The sequence below is a fragment of the Mytilus edulis genome, chromosome 13 (genome assembly GCF_963676685.1).
Source record: "Mytilus edulis chromosome 13, xbMytEdul2.2, whole genome shotgun sequence".
Lineage (NCBI taxonomy): Eukaryota > Metazoa > Mollusca > Bivalvia > Mytilida > Mytilidae > Mytilus > Mytilus edulis.
Genome location: NC_092356.1, coordinates 18,518,505 through 18,524,997, shown reverse-complemented (window position 1 = coordinate 18,524,997; position 6,493 = coordinate 18,518,505).

Below are 6,493 nucleotides of genomic sequence, written 5' to 3'. Positions count from 1 at the left end.
TTATAAGTGACCCGTATGTCAGTGATATCAGTTCTTATTAATCATAATTATTATTAATATCTTTACATTGATCATATATATAAGTTATGACTTGGGGAAATTTGGTCCTTGAATTTATTGTTACAGTATTTTACATTTTCTTTAATTTGCAAGATTAAATGTTGAATCTTTGAGCTTCAACATTGCTCTTTTGTTTAAAATACTTGTACTTTGTTGGTGGTGGGTAATACTACCATAAAAGAGGGGCAACATATACCAAATATAGACAGTCAAACTCATACATCGAAAATAAACTGACAACGCCATTGATAAAATGAAAAAGACAAAATACAAATAATAGTACACAAGACCCACATAAAATTCGCAGAATTTTCTCTAGACATTGTTATAGTTAAGAATGTTTGTTCGTATTGGATAATACGGTCTTGAAAAGAGAGTAAATTAAGAAAAATGTGAAAAAGGCCGATAGTTAGTAGGCAAAACTATGACAAATATTTTAATGTACTTTTGTATAAGTTGCATTTAAAGTGGCAGAGCTTAATACGCCCCTAAATTTGTTCTCCTTTTGCTTCAGGGGCCTCGGTGGTTGCGTAGTCTAAAATATGGTTCATCTTCTATCATTCTATCATTCCTGATATTACTAAGGTTACATGCTCGAATCCTGCACGAACAGGGCCGTTCAATTCAAAGTTTAATGGACCAGAATTGCTAGTTTTCCTTCTGAAAGTCAGTGGTTGGGTACTTTTTGTCTGTGACTTTTTATCCTGTGACTTTCTGTCCTACATTCGTTGGGTACTACGGCTTCTAAAACAAATTTACTTGTGAACGTTTTGTGCTTGATTTTCGTATGATGAAGACACAATATCTCGATTAGTGTAGTTGGGGTCTAGAGCTGGCAAGTCAGCAACTGATAGTAGCCCGCTGTTTTGAAGCGAGTGCGTGTAGAAAAAAATTGTTTGTATAAGTATATATATGGCTATGATTTATCTGTATATCAAACATTCACAATTGTTACAGTGGTTGAACGTGAGGGTATTCCGGTGTATTGTTGCAACATATATTTTTACTCACTTGACTTGCGTTTGTGACTGGTAACCGATCGTATAAATACGCGGACATTATCGAGTATAAAATAACAATCCTTATCGCTTGCACATCTTTAAGTACATGTACTCGTTGGCTTTGTTAACTTATGCAGCGAAAGTAGAGCGGCATAATCAAATTGCTTTCTCTTTAACATTCCAACATATGGTGTGAAATTGAGAATGGGAATTGAGAATGTGTCCTTCCTTGATGGGTGCATTTTACATAGACAAATAAAATCGTATAATATAATCAAAATGAGGATGTTAATTTGATGTACACCTTTTTGTGCTTTTTCGTTACATTTGTTGTTTTTATAGTGATTAAGATGATAACACAATGTTGACTGCTATACCCCTATTTTTGACATTTTTACCTATTTTGTCTGTTTGTTTTGTTCACGCATGGTGACAATATAATGGAATTTGATGCGACTGTCATACAAGTGAAAGGTTTAGCTAGCTATAAAACCAGGTTCAATCCACCATTTTCTACATTTGAAAATGCCTGTACCAAGTCAGGAATATGACCTATCATGGTTTACTTTTATAAATTGTTACTTGGATGGAGAGTTGACTCATTGTCACTCATTATACCACATCTACCTACATCTAATTCAGTGATAATGAACGTCATACTAAACTTCGAAATATATAAATGAACTAAAATTATTATCAAATGTAAACATTTTGATACTGGGAGTAATATGTTGGGCACGTTATTTCATCATACAGAAAGACAGTAAAGAATAATTTCCTGAATGATAGTAAAATTTGGAAAGTGACCAATTAGACCCGTTCGATAGGCATCATCTAGATTTTATGAAACAATGTGTAAGAAGAGCGCAATATTAGAATTGCATTCAACAGATGTTTATATAAATAAAACCCCTCAGACTTTATTTATCAATAATACTTGAAAAACATATATACACGATATTTGGTCAATGAAAAAAAAAATATCAGCTGATTTTGTATGAGCTTTGAAAACTGGAAGCTCGCCCCTTTAAAAACAGTTGCGTGTTGATTACAAAAAACCATATACTGCAACGAAAATGGCTACAATTATATAGTTAAAAATGCAAATAATAAAAAAAAAAAAAAAACCATTTCAATTCATAAACCAGCCACTTACATATACTGAACTTAGAGAAAAATCAATAGACCACTTTCGAGCTCATCCGTCGCCAGAAAAAACTCGTCAATAATACGCGCCTTTATGACGTCATTTACCAGATAGAGGGGGTCGCCCGTATCCCTGCACTATTTACGTTCATCAATGATGATCAAGCGTCTTAGTGATCGTCAGTGTGCAGGGTAAACTAGAAATAATGGTTGTTCTGTAGGTACTTAATGACAATTCCCTAATGACAGCAATGCTGATTGTCAATTTTTAGAATTCAATTTGCCGAATAATTCATACAATATAGAATTATAGTTTTCCAACCACTCGGTCAACATTGGAATGGAAGTGACGACGCCCCTAAACGCACAAACGACGTTCACTGAAACCAGAGTTTTTGACGGAAATGCATCGAACTCGAAAGTTGTCTATTCGGAAAGTCCATAATCACATGGCAAAATCAAATAACAAAACGCATCAAAAACGAACTGTCATATTCCTGACTTGGTACAGGCATTTTCAAATGAAGAAAATGGTGGATTAAACCTGGTTTTATAGCGCTAACCCTCTCACTTTGATGACAGTCTCATCAAATTACGTTATATTTACATTGATGCGTTAACTAAACAGACACAATAAATAAAATAGTCAAAATATGGGTACATCAGTCATCATCGTATAACAATTTTAAAAGGAACAATTTAACAGAACACAAAAACATCTATTGATTTGTGTGTCTGACGTCAGACAATTTTATACGTCACATAGATTTGTCGTTTAATGTGCATACAAACAATTTTAAAATTTACATAGGCAATGTTAGCATATAGGGTTAAAAAATCAAAAGTATGTAAGAATAAATTTCAGAAATAGACCGAGATTGAAAATAGTCCAAAAGTTATATATAGAATTTATAAGAATCCACAAATAGTTAATTCCACTACGCGATTGAATGATTTTGATGTTTATGGTTCAACGTATTTTGTAATTCACAATAGAAATTAGAAATTTTTAATTGATGTTTATTATAATGTTTCATGTTCTGTCCGACTCGGCTTCTGTTAAAATCTTTATTTATTTAGGTGGACGATACACATTTTATTACTAGATTTATGATGTATGTGGTAGAGACGGCAATGTTTTCTTAACCGTCTCATGACTTGGTGCACGTGTTAATTTTTCAATCTTTGTCAGGTTTATTCAGTCAGTTGCATTGATAGTTAGTAGCAGTATAGAAGTGCAAAATTCAATCATTTTATATTGACATTAATTTTTCTCTAGATCAACTTTAATTTTAACAAGACACAAGGCTTCATCAGGCACAACATCTTCAATTTTTTGGGGTTACTCAATATGCAACTTGGGCAGGCAACATAACGTTACATATTTCGTTTTGGGCTATGATATTTTATTTTGGCCAAATATAATATCGTTTCCCCAAAACATTTCTGAGTAGTTAGGGTGCCTACGTGCCTTAACGAGGAAAAGTCTCATCTTGATTGCTCAACAGCTCTATTTCACGTCGGTCTATGCCCACAAAGATTTACTTTTATGCGGTACCACGTGGAAAATCAAGTTAGGCTATACCGCTCGGGAACGGCTTGCTAAAGTACTCTGAGACAAGTAGACTGGTAGTCGTACACACACGTGTATGCAAATACCCCTATGGTGACGCATTTCTGTCAAAGATTTGTGGCTAGCTCAGGCACAGTATTTTAGATGCAAGTTATCCTTAATTATCTGAGAACACACTTAGTCTAGTCAAAATAGCATTTGACCTCAAAAAAATTGCAACAGAATATTTTTTTTCGCCATCCTTTAGGGAAATACCATAAATAAAACATACCAAAAGTCTACCAAAATCAACCCATGGGAAAGTTGTCATTTTTATGATATAAGATCGCGCATGTTTTTGCGGATTTTACGTTACAGACGGGATGCCGTACACAGACGATTTATCAAAGGGAGACAATATAAGTTTATTCCCGCTATGCATTCAAATATAAAAACAAACAGATGATGTTATAATTATGAATTTGGTAAGTATATATGAATAAAAACTAAAATATATATAATATTTGTCCATCCTCAGAAGATATATGAACAAAAAGATCTCTATAAGTTGTTTCTGAAAAAAGATCATATTTTCGTCTGCTATGGGTGGAAAATACGAGAATAACTTCTTATTTCATTGTTCAAAGATCTTTTTTACATTAAATTTACATTACATTTGAAAAAAGAAATATTTTTAGACTGTAACACGCAATTAAAAATTATAAAAACTGTTTGTAAATATAAGGAAAAACTACGTCAGATTTTTTTCTATGGAACGCCTGTTTAACAAAAGAATGTCAATATTGAACGTTATTTATTACAATATGCATATTTCAAAGGATAACACGAGGTACACTATATTGCATTCGAAAAGATAAGATGCAAAGAAACTTTTCATCAAGAAAAGGAGGCCTTGTGTCTATGGAACACCGTTTTTACCATAATTTCTACATTTTTTATTTAATTTAAAATATACGCGGTTTCAATCTTAGGAAAACCATTATACACATGTTATCAAAATATTACAAATAAATTTCGGTAAAATATCTAAAAACAGTTATTACAATGTATTACTAGCAATCAAATATAAATACCTTAAAATTTGTATGCAATAAATAAAAATAATACGTTAATTTTCCTTTAGTAATTATTAATTTATTTTCATTTCAGGAAACTTGCTTAAAAGAGGAGAAGTGTGTGATTTGTCAAAACTCAATTTCACACGAAGACATTGTAGTAGTACTAGGTGAAAAGGGCAGCCAGAGTGTCAATAAAGCAAGTAAAAGCCGCCAAGACAATGTAGTTACCAGCGCAGGACAGAAGTTACATCAAAATTGTAGAAAATCATATACAAATCCCAAATACATTGCTTTAGCCAATAAAGACATTAAACATGAAACCTCTAATGTACCAACACTGCGGTCGAAAGTTGAATTTGACTTTAAGAGACATTGTTTATTCTGTGGACAGCTTGCAGATGCGGTCATAGGGAGGAAGAGAAAAAGTGACGTGTTTCCTGTACGCACATCAGAGTTTCAATGCAAGATTGAAGATATATGTAGACAACGTGAAGATGAATGGGCACTTGAGGTTCGTGGAAGATTAGCATTTGTTCAGGATCTCCACGCTGCAGATGCTTTGTACCACCAGACATGCAGTGTAAATTTCCGGACGTCGAAGCAGACTCCATTAGCATTTTCTCCACCAGCAAAAAAGGCAAAAACACAAGCAGGAAGAAAATCTTCTCTATCAGAGAGTTTTTTGTTTGCGGCAAAATACCTACAGCAAAATGAAGATGAACAAATAACAGTTGCAGATCTTGTGAAAAAAATGTCAGAACACTGTGGAATTGATGATGCGTATGGTGTACAACATATGAAGAATAAATTACAAGAACATTTTGGAGATAAAGTAATCATATCTGAAATAAATGGAAAGCCAAATGTTATTACTTTTCGAAACACAGTTCGGTCAATTTTGCAGGAGTTCTATGAACAAACAAACACAAATCGTAGTATTGATGAAGAAAAAAAGTCCATTATCCAGGCAGCTGCTAAGATACTTAAATCTGAAATCCTTTCATCAGAAACATCCAACAAGGCACTATATCCTTCACCTGATGAACTATCTGCACAAAACAACATGAAGTATGTGCCCGAATCCTTACAAACTCTTCTTCAAACTATATTCAGTGGAAAGGATACACGTTTAAAAATCATGTCAATAGGTCAATCTATAGTCCAAGCCGCAGCACCAAGAATGTTTATGTTACCTCTACAACTAGCACTAGGAGTACAGTTACATCATAACTTTTCGTCTAGATTTCTGATTGATACTTTGAATAGTCTAGGATTTTGTTCTTCATATACTGAAATTCAAAAATTTGAATGTTGTGCAGCTGCAGAAAAAGGAAATGACATTCCTAATTTTGTTGCCGAGAGCTTTTTGCAGTATGTAGCAGACAATGTAGACCACAACTCAGGAACTCTAGATGGAAATAATACTTTCCATGGAATGGGAATTATGGCAGCAGTTACCCCAGGGTCTTTCGGTACAAAACCTATTCCGAGAATAGACGTGACGTCAGAGCAAATAGCAATGCTGGCCAAAATCAACATTTCTTACTACAAACCATCAGAATCAAATCAAATGGCATCATGTGTGTATAGTAATCTGAGAAAAATGAACTATAAAGATGTGGACTGTTCATATATGGTCAATCTATTGTGGAAGG